The 22,932-nt window shown below is 36.4% G+C and overlaps 1 long non-coding RNA gene across 4 annotated transcripts in view; it reads right to left on the reverse strand.

Annotated features, from left to right (window-relative positions):
- Positions 1–22,932, reverse strand: part of LOC132010096 (uncharacterized) — a 103,466-nt gene that overhangs the window by 62,775 nt on the left and 17,759 nt on the right. The window contains exon 1 of one of the 4 annotated variants that reach the window (XR_009402158.1): positions 10,112–10,220. The exons of the other annotated variants lie outside the window; for them this stretch is intronic. This is a non-coding gene — a long non-coding RNA (uncharacterized LOC132010096). Of the gene's footprint in view, positions 1–10,111; positions 10,221–22,932 lie in introns of those variants that run through there. 4 annotated transcript variants of the gene reach the window in all.

Here is a 22,932-nt window from a genome sequence, read left to right on the forward strand (position 1 = left end):
AATAAAGAGAGATGCAAGTGTAATAAAAAACTAGATGTTTGTTAAATGGAAACTGATAAACATTTGAAAATGAGTACCAAGGTCATTAAAGTGGAAGTCTGCATTTAAGAACCTGAGCAAAGCCCCACAGACATTGGAACTAAAGATAAAACATAGCAAAAAAGTGATAAAGTCTTAACTAAAAGACATATATATTGTTTTATATATCTAGGAAAGATTATTATTATTATTTTAAAGATTTTATTTATTTATTTGAAAGAGAAAGCATGCATGAGAGAGTGAGCTGGGGGTGGAGAAGCAAGCGGAGGGAAGCGGGGAAAAGCAGGGAGGCTGACATGGGGCTCTGGATCCCAGGACACTGAGACATGACGTGAGCTGAAGGCAAGTGCTTAACCTAACTGACTGAGCCATCCACACAGCTCTAGAAAAGACTATTTTTAATAGACATAAGTAACACTGAAAACTAGATTTTTTAATATGCTTTTGAACATAGTAGTAACAGAAATCTCTGGTTCACTCAATAGTTATTAGTAGTAGTGCTGTGTGAGGTTATTTGGAGGATACAAAACATTGAGACTTAGCTTCCACAGCCAAGATACTTAAAATGCAGCGTATTAAAACTTTCTTAAGAAAAGTCTTTTTTTGAAGAGGGAATCCAAAAATATTATAAACTCTGAATACACATTGAACTAAAGATGTGATTCTTCTAGTTTAATAGAAAGTCATATAACGGAGGGATACTTTTCTTAATTTCATCTAGTTATTAATTTACATTCCAAAGAGAAAGGAACTCTATTGTTTTCTTTATTACAATCACCATTATTTTGACTTACTACAAATACCTGGTAATTGTTTTATGTAAATCAACCATTAGAAAAGTTTAACTTTAATTGTAATCAACTCTGAACACAATGTATACAAGACTGCCTCAAAAATTATTGAAATAAGAATAATACCATTTGGTAAAAGTACAAAAAATATAGAATAAGGATATTAAAGATTTATTTTTAAAATATATTATTTGAAAGAAAATTTGAATATTTGGTGCCATTTTCTTTATTAAAAATCTAATAATAGGGCTTAACAAATTTAATTGTTCAGAAATATATTTGAGCCCAGAAAAATATTTCAGAATACTTTAAATATTCTTACATCAAAATGTATGTCTAATACTCTCATGAATATTTTCACAGAAATTTAATGCACATCTTTCAAATTTAAATCACACATTATCTAAATGTCATCTTGAAAGTAATATACTGAATCTTTTTATTACCAATTTTTGAAAGGTTTTTCTTTCAATTAGAAGCAACTTGCATATTAAAAATCTCTTGTTTATTTCCTCATACCAAACTCACAATGTTCAAGACCTTAAACATAACTCCTTCTCAATTAATATGAGGAAAAAAGGAGTAATGCAGCAATTGCTCTTAAAAACATTTCTGAACATAGAAAGGGAGAAGCAAATTGTTGGCAATCCAGTGAATACAGTTGAGCATGCTCATTAGCATCTTATACAAACGTCTTAGAATACTTTATTAAAAACTCTGACAACATCCCTAAAGGATGGAGATAATAAAACTTTATGTACTCGTTTCCAGAAATGTTAAGGGACTGCAGAAAGGGTTAATTTTCTTTTCTTCTCTTCTATTCCCACCTCCCCCATAAAATGAAAGACAAAACTACTTTGGCTGATAAATGTAGGGCTGGTTTCTAGTTGACATGATTCTTTCTGATGTCGTTGGTAATACTCATTCTAAATTTTACCTACTCTTTTAAAACATGTCTGTAGGGGCGCCGGGGTGGCTCAGTGGGTTGGGCTGCTGCCTTCGGCTCGGGTCATGATCTCAGGGTCCTGGGATCGAGCCCCGCATCGGGCTCTCTGCTCCGCAGGAAGCCTGCTTCCCCCTCTCTCTCTCTCTCTCTCTCTCTCTCTGCCTGCCTCTCTGCCTACTTGTGATCTCTGTCTGTCAAATAAATAAATAAAATCTTTAAAAAAATAAATAAATAAAACATGTCTGTCAATGAGCTCAATGAGAAAACAGAGGAGCAAAGAAGCTCATGATGACAGGTTGGATTCCAGTATGAAACCTAAAAGAATTACTCACAAGAAATTATTGTAAAAAGGCTACTTACTATTTTGTACCCTTAAGCAGCTTTCATAAACAGGTATATTTTGATAATAAAAGAAAAAAATATAAGTAACCCTATGCCCCCCATTAGTGAAAAGCAAAAAATACATTTAATGCATATGTCATTGTGCATCAACCGGGACTATTACCATTATCAAGGGTGACACAGTAGAACCTTCTCTTCGAAAAATAAAAATCAGAATTTTAAAACCTAGAGCTTTACACAATCTTCTTTATCTAAAGAAATAGGACCTTACTCTGTGCCTACTCAAGCTTATCTCATGCATAAACATTTAACTATATTTTTAGGATGACAAAAGTAATACACTATTATTGTTGACAAGGTGGACATTACAGAAAAGAATTTTTTAAAAGGAAATTAAATATCCTATAAAACTACTATTGGGAAAGAGAATGGTAACATTCTGGTGTATTTCTTTATAGTCTCACATGACTATTGTATCTGTACTTCTATCTTAATGAATTTCTTTCCCAGACCCCATATCCCTATCTGTATCAAAGTGTACTTCAATATCTGCTTTATTTATTTTTCAATCTCTTTGTATATATATCTATGTTTCAGGTAGTAGGTGAACCCCAAGTCATTCCCTCATTTCCTTGGATCTTCCTTCAAGATATTCTTGCAGGAAACTTTCTCTCCCATTTTTTTTCTCCCCAAGAAGGAGTGGGGAAGGGGAGCAAAGTTCTCCATCTCATGCCAATACCTGTATCTGAAACTGGCACAGCCCCATCACCAGCTAATTAGTTTCCTAATTCTATTTTAACCCTGTGGTTCTAGTTATCTGCTGCATTTTCTTTTTAATATAAAATTCAAATCATGCTGAATATATCTGTATTCTGCTTTTTTCACTGAACAGTGCATCATAAACATTTTCTCAACTTGTAATATATTTTCAAAATTACTGCTTAATATTCCAGTCTGTTGTTTATACTTCTAATGAACTTTATTGTCTAAAAGTCCATAGCTAACTGAGAGGAACAGACCAGAAATCAGAGAGACATGTAGTAAAACTGATGAAGACATAGAATAACTATAAAAAGCAGACCCAATACTCATAAAAAGTTTGGGTTTTTTTTTTTTGTAAAAGTAAATATATGTGTACATAAGTTACATTCACAGAGAGGCAAAGTTAAGTCAATCCACGCACTGGTGAAGAATCCAAGGAGGGGTGTTTTTCATTTGTGTTAGGTATTTACTTTATTCCACCACAAGACACAGTATCTGTCCATTTTTACTCGCTTTGTTAAACGAAATAAAATCTGCACTGATCTCTATCAGGCAAGAAATTCTTTCTCAATCCTTTCATTGGAGAAAGAGGCTTCTCCTCAGGGCAGCATAAGTTCTGGGAAACGGCCCCACCCTCTGGTACCCAGCAACCACTCAGAGGCAGGGCTCTCAAGAGCTCTGGGAGATAGCATCTTGGCCACTCATGTGCCATGTTTGGGAATGGGGTGGGCCCTTTTGTTAAGACTGGGAGCCTTTGCACCTAGAGGCCATTTTCTTCTGGCTCCAACATGTTCCTAGACATCCTGCAGTCATGGGGCATGAAGTGGCTCTCACCAGAGACATCATCAACACATCCATCTCCTCCCCAAGTCCCCAGCAACTTCTCCCCCACATCCTTCTCAGGCTGCTCCTGCCTCTTCCCCCTTTTCAATGTTGTCCTGAATCCTTTCCAAACTTTGGAGTCCAATAAAATTTCTTTCAGGTATGGACACTTAGAAAGCATGTAGTGTGGCAACTACTTTATGAAGCAAGAGGGCCCAAAACCCAGGGAAGGGGGTGCCTGCATTCAGGGAGGGGAGGGCAGATGGGACAAAGAATCAGGTGGAGAAGTCCTTTCTTACTTTCTTGAATTCCAAGGCCATAGCAACAGGAAATGCATTACTGTCATTACTATTGCAATGCATTATTTTTATTTCCAGTAATTTGAGTTTTGAAAAGTTTTCATTTAATTAAAAAAAAGAGTTTGTACCTAAACATAAAAATACCTGTAGAAGTCTTGCTTATTCCAAATGACTAATTGCTGGAGATACTGAGATTATCTTGGTATTGCTGTAGAACTTTTATAAACGAAAGTACATTAACTGATTGCATTCTCCAAAATACATCCTAATCACTCAGGATAGAATTCAAAGACCACACATGGTTGGCTAATATTCCGTAAGTCACTCAGCACCCTACCATTTGCATGTTGTCAAAGAGTTAATGAAAAATTCATAGAAAACGTGATTACACTGGTAATTTTGATTATTTCAGGTCTTTATTTATAAATCCAGATAAAACAATGCTAATAAAACTAGCCTACTTTTACCATGCTTTACAATACTTTCCAATGAAGCCTATTTTGTTACAAGTGTTCCTAGAATGAGAATTAGCTGATAAGAATGTTGGTAAATAAGGGAATTAGATCAATTTAATGCACTGGTTCAGAGTCTAATTTTTTCCAGCATATTAGTTTTTCATTTTTTTGTTTTTTGTTTTTTGGGGTTTTTTTTTGGGGGGGGGTGGTCTCACCACATACCAGCTGCTAAATGTATACTATATACCTGAAATACACAAAGTGTTGCAAATTATGGAACTAAAAACAATGCCTACTCACTCCATATTTTTCCTCTCAACTTGGGTTGGCCACATGCTTGCTCTTTTTTTTTCTTTAAGATTATATTTATTTATTTGAAAGAGACAGAGAAATCCTAGCAGGGGGAGAGGGACAAGCAGACTCCCCACTGAGCAGGGAGCCCAACACAGGGCTCAGTCCCTGAGATCATGACCTGAACCAAAGTCACATGCTTAACTGACTGAACCACCCAGGTGCCCCACACATGCTTGCTTTTATTTGTTTTATTTTTAAAGATTTTATTTATTTATTTGTCAGAGAGAGAGAGCGAGCACATGCAGACAGAGTGGCAGGAAGAGACAGAGAGAGAAGCAAGCTCCCTGCTGAGCAAGGAGCCCGATGTGGGACTCAATCCCAGGACACTAGGATCATGACCTGAGCTGAAGGCAGCCGCTTAACCAACTAAGCCAGCTAGGCGTCCCACACATGCTTGCTTTTAGAGGCATATGTGCTTGGTGTACTTAGACTGGTCGTCTAATTCAAAAGCTCCAACCTTTTCTTACTCTCTATCAAGCTGTATTCTTTCCTGCTTTCTCTGTCTCTGTCTCACACACACATACCTTGCTAAGGTAAGGTCCTATATTTACTACAGAATTTCTTTTTAATGATTTTAATTTGTCTTTTGAACCACAGTAGTATTTTTATTAGCATGATTGTTTTAGATAAAGCTTTGGTTATAAAGTTGCATTTGCTTTTAGTAGTATGCCCTTCATATTTTTATAGTTGCATTACTTTTAGAGGTATGATTATTTTAGGATCTCATGTTATAGCAGAAAGACCTATAAAAACCTGTGTATGCTTTCTGAATCTCTTAATAAACTTAAAAGTTAAGTAGAATTTTTTTACAGATGAAGAAACAGAGGCTTGGAACACCTGCGTGGCTCAGTTGGTTAGGCCGCTGTCTTCGGCTCAGGTCATGATCCTAGGGTCCTGGGATCGAGACCCGCATCAGGCTCCTTGCTCTGCAGGGAGCCTGTTTCTCTCTCTGCCTCTGCCTGCTTGTGCACTCTCTCTCTCTCTCTGTCTGACAAATAAATAAATAAATTCTTTAAAAAAAAAAAAAAAGAGAGAAAGAAAGGAAGAAAGAAAGAAACAAACAAACAGAGGCTTGAGGAACTTAAATCATCCATCCATTAGCAAATGGCAAGTAATGTAGACTGGAGACTGAAGTCCTGATCTGCTCATTCTGATTCTAGTGCTCTGGTCACAATACTACACTCAACACCTTTTTTTTTTTTTTTTTTTAAGATTTTATTTATTTATTTGAGAGAGAGAAAGAGCACAAGCAGGAAAGGGGCAGAAGGACAAGGAAAAGCAGACTTTCTGCTGAGCAGGGAGTTCGATGTGGGGCTCAATCCCAGGATCCCGGGATCATGACCTGAGCTGAAGGCAGATGTTTAACTGACTGAACCACCCAGGCGCCCCTCACTATCTTTAATAGCTATCTGCATAAATTATTTTATTAATTATCACCTGATTTATAAGGTGGCTCATGTTGCTTTAGATAAGTATCTCAGGTTTTGATGTTTATTTGTTTTATGCGTTCACAACATGTCTGCATTGTTACTCTTATTTCTGACTCCCCAAATACCCAGAGTACCTTTTTCCCTCCACTTCCTATTCCCATCCTGTGGAAATAAGAACACAATGAATCAGACGCCCTGCCCAGATGCGGAAGTCTGAAGAAGAATGCTTCGCTTCCTAAGTGAACACCTCGTGACTGCACACTGGACCTGGTCTCTCCATAGTCTAATGTATGCTGGAAGTAAATTACGGATCTTCCCACCAAAAAGAAAACAGACCTGGTTAAAGAGGGTTTGTGGATTATCGGATCACCTTGTTATCCTCAACAGAGCTACACAAAATAAGTCATTTATTCACAGCTACACATTGTGCCTTTACTGAACACCTCTCATGAATCAAGCACATTTTTTAAAAAGATATTTATTTATTTATTTATTTATTTATTTATTTATTTATTCCAGAGATAGCACAAATGACTGGGAGGAAGAGCAGAGGGGGAGGGGGAGGGAGAGGGAAGGAATCTTATGCAGATTCCATGTGTGACCCTGAGATCATGACCTGAGCCAACACCAAGAGTTGGACACTTAACTGACTGACCCACCCACGAGCCTGAAGCAAGCACATTTTTAGGGTCTGGAACACAAACAAACATGGCACAGCCCTCTGCTCTCTAATCAAAGCAATAAAGATCCTATGTGAAGTTCCACTGAAAAGACAGAGTTCAGAGCCATGGTTCTCAACCTTTATCGTATTCAATTTACCTGGAGGATTTGTTAAAACAGATTTTAACTGGGGCCCAAAAATTTACATTTCCAACAACCTCCAGGATGATGCTGAGGCTGCTGGGTACCTAAACTGAAGAAACTTTTATTATGTGTAAAAATGGAGTTTCAGAATAAGGCCTCACGCATAGGATTGTCTTGAGGATTAAAGTAGTCGACAGCATAGATCCTGGTACATAGTGAGAAGTCAGTAAATGTTAGCTTCTAATATTATTTTTACTATTTTCATTATTATTAAGGGGTTTCAGGAGGATTCTTCCAGATTCTCTCTCTCTCCTACCTCAGAATGTCTGAAATCCCTTTAACCAAAGACAAACCAATAAAAATTAAATAAAAGTCTCCATGAGAGTTTACTTCCAGTAATACTAGGAATTAAATCAGCGATATCATATCCTTCCGTTATTCTGCTTTTGAGAAGGTAGAGACCCCTGGGGCTCTAAAAGATGTTGATAAAGGTGAAAGAATTATGTGAGGAGAACACAGAAGCAATAACAACTGAAGAGCTTGAAGTAAAAAAAGAAAACTTAGACCTTCTCCTGAAGTCTGCCCTCTCCCCACTTAACACACAGAATTTCCTTCCAACAAGTAGAGTTCCATCTACATTCTATTTGTATCTGTAAAACCCATTATTATTATAATAGTAAAATCATTAAAGAAGAAAATGTTAGACTCTTTTTTTTTCAGTTGAAGGTCTGCTGTTTTAAAATTCAAGCTGTGTCCGGTTCTGTTACATGACAGGCCCCCTGAACATTCCCTCAGCAGGACATGACACATGTTAAAAATAAGGTTATTGAGTAAGAAATACAGAAAATAATGATTGATCTCCCATGGAAAACAGCTGCTTCTTGTTAGCAGCTAAACAAATGTCCTCTCTCTGGGTTTTGCAGAAGTCTTAATTCTATATGGAAGTAAAAAAAACAAAAAACAAAAAACAAAAACCAGTGAAGGCATAAACAGCCTAAAAGAAATATGGCAAATGTTTTCTATTAAGATAATTTCTTTGAAATTTCAAGTACATAAAAATCTTGAAACAATAATTTTAAAAAATGATGCCTGCCCGAGGTCAATGAAAAAAAAATGAGACTTTTTTTTTTTTTAAATAGATGAGTTCTTCAGTACACATAGGACAATGTAGGGAGAAAAATCTGAATCCAAAAAGACTTGAACAGTAGACAACACAAGCAGATTAATATAGTGTCCCCGTGATAAGCTATTCTTTGGTTTAGTTTCTTTCCTTTTTTTTTTTTTTTTTAAAGAGTTTATTTATTTAGAGAGAGAAAGAGAATGAGCATGAACAAGGAGAGGGGCACAGGAAGAAGGAAAAAATCTCAAGCAGACTCCCCACTGAGCATGGAGTCCGATGTAGGACTCCCTACCTCTTGACCCTGAGATCATGACCTGAGTTGAAATCAAGAGTCAGACACTCAACCAACTGAGCCACCCAGGTGTCCCTGGTTTGGTTTCTTGTTAAAGATGTGATGACCTATATAAGTATATGAAGAATACAGTTTCTTTGGGTTTCCTAGATGAGATTTAATTAGTATTCCAAGGAGGAATATAGGATTAGGTTTCTGTAAGCCTCTGGTCACAACATTTTCACCAACCTATCAATATATAATGTTGTTTTGTGTAGGTTTATATTTAAAACACTATATTTAATATACTTATGTTATATATATACATGGATCATTTTAAATAGCACAATCGTGAACAGAAACCACAAATATATATATATAAAAAAAAGGCATTACATAGGCTGCGAAAAAAGAACACTAGTTTACAGTATGAAAGCTAAAACAAGAAGGCAAAATGTTGCTTTGTTTAACCTCAGGTGGGAACATGTGCATTGGGTGACTCTGTTCATGTCCAAAAGTGAATATGAAAGCACTGAGTATTGATTTGGGGGTTAAAAATAAACTTTAGTGAGTAGGTGAATTCACAAATAATGAAGATTGACTGTATATTCTTCACCATTTTGAAGATCTTGCTCTATTTTCTTCTAGACTGTACTATGACAAATCATCTGTCATTTTGGGTAATCTGTCTTTTTTATCTTGTTGCTTTTAGAATTCTCTCCTTACCCTTGAAGTTCTGAAGCTTCACTATAATGTAAATCAAATTGTATATTTTTCTCTAATTCTAGAAAAACAATTTTTTAGTCATCATCTCTTCAAACATTACTTCTCTATCATTTCTCCTAATATGTATATTTTTGAAATTTTTAATATAACATATATATGTGTGTGATTATATATATGATTATATATATGATATTCTTTCATATGTTTCATCTCATCATGTAATTTAATTATGTGCAAAATGAAGTCTTTATCACTATCTTTTGATTCTTAAGTATATCTATGACTATATCCACTATTTCTACGACTTATATTATGACTTCTTTTTTTGGATTCACATCTGCCAGTTTGGGTTTCACTATTTTCTTTTAGAATTCCTTTCTTTTTCTTTTGAGAATCTTGAGCAAACTTATTCAAGGGGCACCTGGGTGGCTCAGTGGGTTAGACCCTCTGCCTTGATACCCTAGTGTTAAAGGTTGAGTTGTGTCTCCCTAAAATTTATGTGTTGACATCCTAACCTTCAGTAACTCAGAATGTGATAGAGTCATTGCAGATGTAATTAGTCAAGCCAAGATGAGGTCATACTGGAGTAGGATGGGCATCTAATCCAACATGACTGGTATCTTTATGAAAAGAGTGCTTTATGAAGAGAAAGACACCCATATAGGGAAATTCATGTGATGATGAAGGTGGAGACTGGCATGATGCTTCTACAAGCCAGCAAACACCAGATATTGCCAGCAAAGTATGACAAGTTAGGAGGCACACTTAGAAGAGATCCTTCCCTGGCACCTTCAGAGGAAGCATGGCCCAACAGACACCTTAATCTCAGACAGCTAGCCATCAAAAATGTGACACAATATATTTCTGTCATTTAAACCCCCCAATTTGTGGTACTTTGCTATGGCAGCCTTAGCAAATGGATACGCTCCCCAGGTTATCTCAGTTTCTACCTTTAATTCTTGGTGTCTTGTCTGTTTCCAGATTTGGTATCCCAAAGGTCTTCAGCGTCAACCAACTCCATCCACACCTGTTTAAAACTCCACAATTCTGTTTCTTTTTTGCTAAAATGAAAAATTTGCCTTTTAATTTTTTTTAGTTTGACTGTAGTCACTTAATTTTATTTTTTTGAAACGTTTATTTATTAATTTGTCAGAGAGAGAAAGAGAGCACAAACAGAGGGAACAGCAGGCAGAGGGAGAGCAGACTCCCCATTGAGCAAGAAGCCCAATCTGGGACTGGATCCCAGGACCCTGGGATCATGACCTGAGCTGAAGGCAGACATTTAGCTGACTGAGCCACCCAGGCATCCCATTCTTACTTAATTTTAAAAACATATCTTATTTAGCACTACTAAATCTCTGGAAAGGATAAAGGAGTTTACTATAAGAATTTGCCATATAATCTTTTCTGAAAATCTCCATTTTAAGTATTCTGTAAAACATATAGATAGTAAAATATATATAAGAAAGGACATTTGTAAGAAGAAAGAAAAGATATAACAGTGTATATTCTGATCCACAGTTTTAAGAATATTTTACAAAGGGAGGTGCCTGGATGGCTCAGTTGGTTGAGCATCAGATTCTTGGTTTCAGCTCAGGTCCTGATCTTGGGGGTGGTGAGATTGAGTCTGCTTAAGATTCTCTACCTCCCTCCCCATTGGGATTCTACCCTGCCCACCCTACCCCACCCCCCACAATTCCTGCTCACATGCATGTGGGCTCTCTTTATCTCTCACAAAGAATATTTTACAAAGGAAAACAAAATTACAAAACCACAAAGCAAAGAAAGGAGAGCAAATGAGGAAACAAAGAAAAGAAGCTATTGTTCTTCCCCAGAGCATAGGCCAAGATTCCTCTATATACAGATTCAAAGGAGCAAGTAAGATCTTAAAAAAAAAAAAAAAAAAAAATCAGTTATCAAAATATATGATAATTTCTGTTTGCCTTTGATTAATATTAATATTCCTCTGATCTATTGTTCTAGACCTAACAGTCCTCTTAATTCCTCTAGTGTGCAGCTTTCACACATATGTCTGTATATAGGAAAAGAGCATTAAAACAGGTCCCCCAAGGAATGGGTGTGGGTGGTGCCAAACTTCTCAGGTCCTCTTGGAAGCTAGGCATGATGACATAGTTTGCTACACAGGGACTAACATCCATATGCATTTGTGCTATTTTCACTGATGAACAGCTTGAGAAGGATTCATTAATAAAACCTTTCAATGATTCCAGATTCAGAGAGTCTGCAAACATCAGCCATGACCCAGAAACAAATCAAAGCAGCCTAGAAAATTTTAAATAGACTTGAACTTAGTTTGGAACATGCATTTAAAAATGTCCAATAAACCTAGGATCTAGGTCATACTTCTAAAAAACAGACTACAGTTACATAAGATAAATGCAATGGAATGAGTACTCACTAAATTGTTATCAAATTTTTATTGTATTTATTAAAGGAAACATTTCTGAAATATTGGCTAATATATATTCAACTTTAATTCTTCATTAGAGAGATTATAAATGTCTTTGCAAGATATATATGGTGGCAGTTGGCATTGTACAAAGAGTGTTAGATTTGGGGTTAAAAAAAAAAAAAAAAAGGCTAGTTCCACCATTTACTGATCACAAGCAAAACTTTTAATCTTTCTAGCTCCATTTTCCTCACAACTGGAAATAGGAATAATAATACATTCTACTTAAATAATAAGTCATATAAATTACATAGTGTTATTCAGCAATAAATGTTAATTTACACTACTGTAAAAATTTAGGGGAAAAAATAACTGAAAACAAAAAATGAAATTTAGCATAGACTAATGATCCCCTTGAAAAAGTAAAGACACACCACAGCATTGTTATTTTAACTCATGAAAGGGTATAAACGAGCATAGTCGGAATGTCTGGGAGACTCAGGTGAGATTGGGCTCAGAGAAACTGTTTCCCTGATCTTTCTGATTCATGCTCTGACCCTCAGCGTGGCAGATTCAGAGGTTTGAATGTATTAGTTCACATTGAGGGCCTGAGAGACAAAGTGCATATCAGTTCAAATGTATGCCTATTTATGGATATATTAGTAGTTTAAAAACCTGAACTGTTCTTCACAATGAATTGTGTGCCTAGGGAGTAGATCTACTCAGGAAACCAAATGATAGATGAGAAGCTGGCCTTGTCAATCTGACCCAAGAAAGTCATATGCCTTTAACATTTTGTGCCCTCAAGCTCAATAGTTCCAGTGAATTGTCATCCTCTACTATACATTATTTCTCCATTTTTGAACAAGACGAGCAGAAAAGCAGGCTCTTCTTTGGGCAGAGTCAGAAACATTCAATTAGCCAACATGTATTTTTTATGATCCAACAGTGTCCTGGGTTCTAGATAGAAATAAAGATGTATGAAAACAGGGCTACCCTTAAGAAGCTTTGAGTCTAACAAACAAAGTGAAGATGAGGTGAAGTGAGTACTGCATGAATTTTGTATGAGTGTGCTGTTGAGTGGTGAAAAAGGGGAAGGAGGCTAACATTTTTGGGTGCAGGGTAGGAGGCATTCCCACATATTGTCCCATCCAATTTCACCCTCCCAACAACTCTGTGGGATAGAGATGTAATCCACACATCAACTATGGTCACCTAGTTCTTTAAATTCTGGAGAAGATTGGCTCCAACAGTCCTTTCGTTGCAACTGGCTCTCAGTTGATAGGTTCAGTGGATAACCCAGGAAATGATAGGCTCATTCACAAAAGGCTTTTACGTCCTCCTGTATGTAGGGCTTTGAGAGAGTAGTATGAATGTCCTTGCTACACAGTGCTTTCATTTATTACATATTATAAATTGCATATATTTATTTTACGGAATGTACTGTTTTTTATGTTTTCATAGTTATAACTATAAAATTTTACTTAAGTACCCCTATGCCCTTTATTCTCTAAAGTGTTCTAGTTTGGGTAATAAATGTGATGATTATCTACCCCGACACTCAACAGGACCAGTATGCTTGGACAGTCATCTATAAGGATGCTCTTAGAATCATTGCACCTATCCTAGAAGTCCCACCCAGCCATGGGCCAAGAGTTTTCTCTATTGATTTTTAAGTGGAATACACAATTGTCAACTGGTGCACCAAACCTCAGCCAGAACCAGAAGAGTTTTCTGTCCTCAACCAGACCGGGAAACTCCCAATGGCCACCTGGGGATGTTTAACCCACCATCATGTTGACCTCACTGTACAAAGGTAGGATTTATGCCAATAAATCTCTAAAATTATTTTATTGTGATCATATTCCAGATTGCTTACTTGCCAAAGAGGAAGAAAATATGGATTATATTTTCTCAACCAAATTTTGGTATGCATTAATCAAAAACACCTTATGTATGTATAAATATATTTATATAATGAATGTTAATAAAATAAATATATATCTAATAACATCCTTAATAAATTGCCTTCATTAAAAACAATAAGCTCATTAAATCAGGAGATTCTTAGAAATTTTGTATAATGGAGAAGGATTTGTATAATGCAGAAGGATGAGTATTAGCAAAAGTATGAAATCCCTTTCTGTTTGTGTTATTGTCACTAAATCCACTATGAGAGCTAGTGGTCTAATAATGTCTATAATGAGTGTTTCCAAATTATAACTCATCTGATGGAGTCTCCTAAATGATTCTAAATTATTCTTCTCTGTCTTTAGAAAAAGAATAACAGGGGCACCCAGATGGCTCAAATGGTTAGGTGTCTGCTTCCTGCTAGAGTCATGATCCCAGGGTCCTGTGGCTGAGCCCCAGGTTGGGCTCCCAACTCAGGAAGGAGTCTGCTTCTCTCTCTCCCTCTGCCTCTCCCCTGCTTGTGCTCTGTCTCTCTCAGATGAATAAATAAAATCTTTTTTTTTTAAGATTTTATTTATTTATTTGACAGACAGAGACCACAAGTAGGCAGAGAGAGGCAGGCAGAGAGAGAAGGGGAAGCAGCTCCCCGCTCAGCAGAGAGCCCAATGCGGGACTCGATCCCAGGACCCTGGGATCATGACCTGAGCCGAAGGCCGAGGCTTTAACCCACTGAGCCACCGAGGCACCCTGAATAAATAAAATCTTAAAAAAAAATAAATAAATAAATAACCTGGATATAAAAATAAATCTGCAAATTATCCTGAAAATGTGTTACTAACCTAAAAGGGAATGTTTCTAACTCCCTTAATATTGAAAATAGCTAACAAATTAGCATTAACTGAGGAAGACAATTAAATAAATAAGATATTGCAGATCCTGTTCACAGGAAATACTGTGAACAGGGGCTCCTGAGTGGTGCAGCCGGTTAAGCAGTTGACTTTCGTCTGGGCTCAGGTCATGATCTCTTGGTTGTGGGCTCCAGCCCACTGTTGGGCTCCATGCTCAGAGTGGAGTCTGCTTTGTATTCTCTCTCCTCTCTCTCTCTCTCTCTCTCTCTCCAGATCATTCTCTTTCTCTCTCAAGTAAATAAATAAAATCTTAAAAAAAAAAAAAAAAGAAAGAAAAGAAAAGAAAAAGGAAAAAAGTACTGTGCGCACAACTAGTGGGAATGAATCATGGGCAATGTATAATTTGAAAAGACTAGGTACTACTTGTCAAATGAAGATACTATATAAGCTCCTGTTTGAATTATAAGTTAGTATAATAACCTAGGAGCAATATCCAAAAACCAAACAGACACATCACAGTGTAAAACAGGTCTTGTAATTATTACTTTTCATAGTGAGGCAGGGGAGCACACCGCTTTCCATGAGTCAAATAAGTGATTCTTCCAAGAAAGCTAGATTGTCTCTGCAGGGCAGGAAAAACTGTCATTTACAGAATTGTACCCAGGAGCCTAGGATGTTAATTTATCTCATTTTGTCCTCCTTGTCTCACGTAGGATTAAGTAGTCATCAGGGATGAAACAATGAGGACAGCCAATGAAAGCCAGAGGAGCAATGACTTAAAATACGATGTGTTTGTAACTTTGCCCTACATATGGCCTAATGGTCTTTGGGAATTTAAAATAATTTTGGATAAGTGATCAGAATTCTAAAACAAATTTAAGAGTTTGACATCCGAGATTTAAAAACTAATAAAAATGAACAAGAATGCATTGTTAATATTCATTATCATTCTCTAATTCCAAATCTCACTACCGGATCCAGAATGGCTTTAATGGCTCAATTGAAATTCTAAGAATGAATAGGTTGCTAAATTTAATGCAAAACTATACAAAAGTGGTTTCTGATGTCTAAGTTGTACAATAAAGAATAAATATTGACTGAAATTCCGTTAATATGTGTAGTGGAGAAGGATGAGTATTAGTAAGAGTATGAAATCCCTTTCTGTTTGTATTATTGTCACTAAATTAGCTATGAGAGCTAGTGGTCTAATAATCATGGCTTGGAATTTCTTTCATTGTAATTAATAATAAACAAAAATTTGTGTATTTTAAATTTAACAAGTTTATATTTTATCAGTTTTCTTGGATTGAATATTTTTACTGGATATAAAAGTTTAAGGAAACTGAATAGTGCCATTTTAAAAATGTTTTGTTTTTATTACAAAATATTACATACTCTAAGTAAAATATATATACATACATATATGTATATAAACAGTACAGGGAAAAAGCAGTTGAAAATAAGTGTCCCTTTTTGACTGCTCTCTCCTCTCTTCCCAGTCTCCGACCATATTCTTAATAATTGGGAGTAAATTCATCCAGATGTTTTCAATACCAGTTCTAACAAATACACTTGCACACATACACACAAAAATTAATACAGTGAAAACAATTTTTTTTTTAAGATTTTATTTATTTATTTGACAGACAGAGATCACAAGTAGGCAGAGAGGCAGGCAGAGAGAGAGAGAGAGGAGGAAGCAGACTCCCTGCTGAGCAGAGAGCCCGATGCGGGACTTGATCCCAGGATCCTGAGATCATGACCTGAGCCGAAGGCAGCGGCTTAACCCACTGAGCCACCCAGGCGCCCGTGAAGACAATTTTTTATTGCAACAGAAGTAACTCCCTCATTCTTTTTGACGATTAGCTCAATCTTAATTTGCTAACATCTATTAAAGCAAGAAAATCTAGATAAGGAAATAGGTTTATAAACAGGTCTGAAACCCAAAGGATAGCTTCCCCAGATAGAGGAGTCAATAAAAAAGACAATTAAATGTAAAGAAAATTACATGCAATTATATTTGCTCATTGTTTGTCCTTTCTGTGATCATTAGGTGGGGCAGAGATTCTGGCTTTTTTGTTTCATAAAGTGTAGTCAACTGAGCAAACACTGTGTAAGTGTGGTGTCATTTGTAATACATTTATGTTTTAACAAGCTGAGGGGTATTTTTATTTTAATCAACTATTTCTTCTGCAGAATCACTTAGCAGTGTTGGTATTTTCAAAGAGCTACATCTTAGAGGAAATAAACATAAGTCTGTACTTTGAAAATAAGAAAAAATGCAATTTTATTTGTTAAATTACTCTAAATTGCAATCTAACTGGATTTTTGAATAATTGAGCTTCCTGTCCCTTCATCTAGTCTGTTAATATTAAACAACCCTACTAACATTTTGCAGATAATCATGCCTAAAGTAGTGCTTCAAATTGGGCTGTTAATGAGAGTGCCGGCAGATCTGAGCTTCTTGCAAAATCTATTATGGATTGTTTTAAAACTTTATTAAGGGTATATCAGATGGGTCCATAAAATACAGGGATGTTTCAATACAGAATGTGACTTTTATTAGTCCTCTCATGAAAAACGGCATCGGTTTGATTCGAGATGGCAATAAAAAATATATAGCCTGTTCTAGGGAACTCTATTTCCCAGATCTTGAGATTTGTGATTAGTAGGCAAGGAATTTATATCATAGCAGGCAAGGTAATGGACAAAGTAAGATTTACCTTATAAAACATTTCCATTGAAAGTCACATTTCTACAGCCTGGCAGATAAGATATCTCCTAATATTTCTTGTAAGCATATTCAAGGATTATATATACTCTTTTGTCATGCTTAAGAGGAAGAATTAGATGACCCATTTACAGATAGTTAATATTTAAGTTTGCCCCCAAATTCTGGAAAATGGGAGTTTCACACCTATCTTTACAACATCTGAAAAAAGTGGAAAGTAATGCCATATTCTAATTTAAAATATGTCCAATTCAAACAAACTTAAAATGTTCTCTCTCCTTCTACAAAATAATTATTTACCACTTTAAGTGTATTATGACAAAGATTCCTAAACCGTTAGGTTTGTATACTGGACACACCCTTCTGACTTTTATAACACCTCTTCCTCCATCCTATTTCAGCTTAAAAGTACATTCTTTTTTCAAAGAAAATTATCTGTTTAAGCAGAAGTCATACTTGTTTTAAGCCTATTTTTATTTTTATTTTATTCATTTATTTTTAAAGATTTTATTTATTTATTTGACAGAGAGATCACAAGTAGCCAGAGAGGCAGGCAGAGAGAGAGGGGGAAGCAGGCTCCCTGCTGAGCAGAGAGCCCGATGCGGGGCTCGATCCCAGGACCCTGAGATCATGACCTGAGCCGAAGGCAGCGGCTTAACCCACTGAGCCACCCAGGCGCCCAAGCGTATTTTTAAGACATCAGTGAATGTGAACATATGAGCTCAGACATTAGAAGTTAATCATGTTTTCCAGGAGTCTCTTAAAAAAATATCTGTAAGTGTCTGGACTAATTTTCTATTAAATTTTAATAGAAATGTTGTTTTATGCTATGTCTTGAAAACGATTCCTTTATATTTAAGAAGTGCAATGCTTCATTTTAAAGCCTTACTAAAGTCCATCTCTTCTTACTCCTCCACTCTATTTTGTAGCCATTCATCCTTTCACCTGACATTCATTGGACAAGCCAGGCCCAGTATCCAGCATCAGTTGGGGTTACTAGAAAATTAAGACAGGATTCTTACCTTCAAGGCACTTCTAATCTGATGGAAGAGACAGACAATTTGACAAGTAAATACAATATACTATATGAAGTTTTAATATAGAAGGTTTGCCACAAAGGCTGGGGGACTACAGAGAGATAAGGAGACTAAGTGTTCGCTAGATTCTTGGAACAATGGAGTCCATGTAAGGTCAGGGAGAAGATGAGCATGAGCTCAGTACACTCCTTGAGTATAAGCCCTACCTCTAGCTTTCATCATTTTCATCACTAACCCAGTTTTCATCATTCTGTCTTTTCCCATTTTAGTGTTAATCCTATATAATTATTAGGGAGTTTATTGACAATAAATTTCTCTACTGCTGGACGACATCTTTTAAATGAGACTTTGGGGAATATGATACTTCCCCATAGTAGAAGAGAGCTTTAGAAGAAGCAGACATTACATTTCTCCCTTCTTTTACCTCTAAGGTTATCCTGATATCTTGTATTTCTTTCTGTAGTAGGATATACCTTGAAGATTACACTTCTGGTTAAGTCTTACTCTCTTGTCTAGGTTCTAGGTTCAGTGGAATTTAGGAAGATTCCAACATATCATCAATATCGTTTCACAGTACAACGATTTTTCACATTTGCAAACACCTTTACTATTTACATATTCTTTTCACCAACACACGTTAATTTGAATCTTAAAACAATATTCCCATCAGTTTGGTATGGCAGATGTTATTATCCCCATTTTAGATACAAGAAAGCTGAGACTATAAAAGCAAGTAGTGTGGCAGAGCCTAGATGAGACTTTGTGCATTTTTCTTGCCTCTTCATGATGACTTTCCTTTACCTGTCCCAAATTAAATTAGTCCTAGAGTTGATTATTATTACAGAAACAGGGTCTGAAAACTCTAGCCATTTTTTTTAATATCCATAGGAGGTAATATTCCTTGTTGCTAAAGAAAAATATTAGTGCTATTTAAGACTTTCTTAATCATACATGTATTTTACATACATGTTAATATTTGACCTCTGCTTCTAAATGTTCAGTGACAAAATCATAGCATGTTAATTCTTATTTCTGATTTTAATTAATTTTTTGTTGTTGTTGAGCAGCAGCATTATTTTTCAGCTGAATAAACTTGAAAGAAACATCTAGCCCCCGATGACAGTGTATGTTGCTGTGTGTGTCTGTGTGTGTGGTTGGGAGGTTCTTTGAAAGTACCAAATATAATAATAGTTTTAATAGCAATGTACCAGGATATCGATTATAGTTATGGTATGTAGGATAATAGTGAGTTAGAAAATGATTTCCTCCTAATAAATCAATTAGTAAAGAGTAAGTCTATGTGAGGGAGACTGAGTATGAAGTTGTCAAAAAAAATTTATTTTTCCTCCACAGAAAGTTGTGTAGAAGTTGACCAAATCCAGTCAAGGACAATAATTTATCCAAAGATAATCCACAGTCCAGTACCCCAAGTGATTTGGGAACATTTGATTAAGATAAAGTAAAATGAAGTAAATTATAATCTTGACAGCTAATCATCAAAACTGTCAAAGACAGAAGAGTGATAGTGTTGCAGGGCAACTCTTTGCATTAAAAAAAGTTGACTATAACCTTTCCATCTCTAACCTAATATAGGTTACATCCAAGCAAGGCTGACATCTGGGAAATACCAGCTAGCTGCCTCCAAAGACTTTTCTCAGGTTGACACAATCAAATTGTATTTCCTTGAATCCAAGCACAGGTCCTGTCTCCATTTCTGTCTTCTTAGTGCAGGTGAATATGCAAAATCAGAAAATAACATAATGCTTTACTCTACAGTTTATGCAGCATAGTCATAATTAACCAAATCAAAATTGGAGTTGTTTGTCAAGCATGAAAAGTGCATATTGTGGGGAAAACTAAAACAAAAACAAAAACAAAAAATCTCTGGGCTGAATAAGCATCAATGCCTTTTCTTCTCTTAGAGCTGTCAGGCTAGCTATGCTTCCACCAAGCTCTATACCTCATTCTGGGACTCAGATATAAGAGTAGCCTCTGTCTGGGACTTGATTTCTTGGTGCAAGAGGGCAGAGACGCTGCAGTACACATTCACGTTTAAAACTTCTCCTCAGCTATGAGTCCAGAAAGAGCAAGACCAGCAAGAAGATCATCACTGCTGACTGCGGACAAATCTAATACATTTGACCTGTGTTTTATCTCACCACTTTTGTAGTTCAAGAGAACACCCCATTACCCCTTTGGAAATACCCTATAAACTTTATGCTCTTGCTTCAGTTCCATTATGGGTTCGATGTTTTCCATATCCTCCTACAAGTCCAGGTGATTGCAGAGTTAAGCTTATAATCATGAAATAAAAAATTAAGCAAAAAAATATTAAAAGTAAAACTTCTGTTCAGAACTGGGCTGTATCACTTCCACTCAAATACCATTGGTCCAAGTAAGTTACATGACCAAGTTGGCAATGGATAGGGGAAATACTGTCTTCAGGGGGTCACCAGGTCCATATGACTGAGGATGTGTATCTATAATCTTTTTATTGGGTAGAATGAGTGTAACTGGGAATTGTGCTGATTGCTGATTTATTACTTCCTAGTTTCAAATTCATTTTTTGCTCTCTTTGTGAAAATGCATCTGGGTCTTTTAAATAATGTCACTTTCCTTGCCAGTAAAGAGTATAGGAGAAACGTTGTAGAATAAGGGGTGTCTCTTTTTGTTCCAGCATTCTGTCTTAGGCTGATTCCTGAGGCAACCTCTCCAAAGACTGGCTCCCTTAGCATATAAGTCTTCACCGGCATCTAGTTCTTGCAACGCACAGGCTTTCCTATTAACCAGTTTTGCTAATGCAGGCTGTTTGTCCAGCATTACCTGGATGGCTTCTCTAGCATTAGATTGCTGCGTTTGTGCAAAGCTTTTCCTGTACCAACTCCTACAGTGCAGATAGCTTCCTCATCTTCTGGCTCCTGCAAATGATTGGTGGTCAGCAATACCCAATAACCAGCAGCTTCCCCGGCACACACTTTGGGTGATGTCCTGAAGAGACACCTCTCCATAGAGAGTTTTCTCCAGCACTCTAGAGAGCAGATTTCTGGCAAGTTCCAGACGTCATATTTCTAGCAAATTTTGATGGCGTGGCACTACAGTGGCTCTCTGCCATCCAGTGAACCATGACCACACACCCTCCAAAAATGTCTGGATCTCAGTCCTGGGGAGACTTTTCTTCAGTGTCCCAGTTCAGCCATGGGTAGTAGCTATAATCTTGTATTCTTTAGAGTTCCCTGTACTTCTTACTGTCTAATTCCTATTTCCTTCAACCTCCTGTGATAGTTTGCAATTATTTGCATTAAACTTTCCATGTTCAAATTACTATGTTTCTCTCTCTCCTAATCAGACCCAGGCTGATACAGGAACCATACTATAATCTACCACAGAGATCTAACACATGCAGTTAATTACATGAAACTTGTTCAATGAGATAAATTAATTTATTCATTGGCCTATAGGAATGAGATTCCCAGAGTTTGCTGGTTTAAGGCTCCATTTCTCCTGGGCATGCTTGCATGGGTTGACCTCTTTCTAGAGTTCTATGTTTAAGCATCTTTGATTGCCCAAACTCTTTTTCAAGCTTTGTAAGTAACATAAAGTTATGGTCAGCTCTTCCCATTTCGCAGAGAACAGAGTTACCTCTTTTTATTTTTACTTTCATTGATTTTCTGTTGACTTTCAGAAGACATCTAAGTTTTTTTTTCCTCCCTCTGACTTCTTGAGCTTGGCCTCACTGAAATCCTCACCTATGCCAATATCAGATACACATTAGAAATGACTCATGAAAAGCAACTTTTTAAAAGACTTCATCCCCTTAAAACAATAATTGCTCATTTTCATTCATTTTTTTGTTAAATATTTTTATTTATTTATTTGCCAGGGAGAGAGATAGAGAGAGACTGAGCTAGCAGGGGGGAGTGGTAGGCAGAGGGAGAAGCAGGCTCCCCACTGAGTAAGGAGGCCAATGCGGGACTCAGTCCCAGGACCCTGGGATTATGATCTTGCGGGACTCAGTCCCAGGACCCTGGGATTATGATCTGAGCCGAAGGCAGCCACTTAATTGACGGAGCCACCCGACGTCCCACTAACCTTCATTTCTGATACATTTATTAACCAGTGTAACTGTTCATTGAATTATGTGAGTATATGGGGAATATATCTAGAAAACACAAAGAAAATTTTTGATTAATGCTTGTGTTAGAGTAAGAACCATATATGCCTTTGTAATTTAGAATTTCTTTCCTAAGAATCAGCACAGAAAATGCAAATTATTTTATTGGGCAAAAGGAACTTAACTTGCACTTTTTATTAATATATGTATATAATTTTTACAGTATTTATTGAGACTGCAGCTATTCCTCTCAATTTAAAAGTGAGCAATTCAAAGAGTTATTTGAAGAAATATATAGTGTTTTATTTTCTTGTCTAAAATCTCCTCTAGACTAACTGCTGGTGTGAATAATGGATAAGAAGTTCAACATGAATATATTGAGTATAAGATAGGTAACACTTTGCTGGAACTGTGGAAATCCCAGAGAACTTTCATTTCTGAGAGACACAGAAATAGGACCTAAATGGAAAACAAGGTTATCCTAAAGTTCTGCCTAAAAGGCAAGTAGAATCTGTGGCCTCTTTAATGTCTGAAGTAGTTTAGTTGTTGTTTAACTTTTGCTTTTTTCCATCCTCCAATTATATATAATCTCGTATCGTACTAGATATCTTAGTTACTCTATGTAGCCTCAGGACTAGTGAAGAAAGGCTGTGGGGTTCAAGGAAGAAGTCTTTATGCCTCATTAACCTCTAGAAATTTCCTCCTGGCCTCTTTCACAGAATT

Source organism: Mustela nigripes, chromosome 2 (genome assembly GCF_022355385.1).
Source record: "Mustela nigripes isolate SB6536 chromosome 2, MUSNIG.SB6536, whole genome shotgun sequence".
NCBI classification, from domain to species: domain Eukaryota; kingdom Metazoa; phylum Chordata; class Mammalia; order Carnivora; family Mustelidae; genus Mustela; species Mustela nigripes.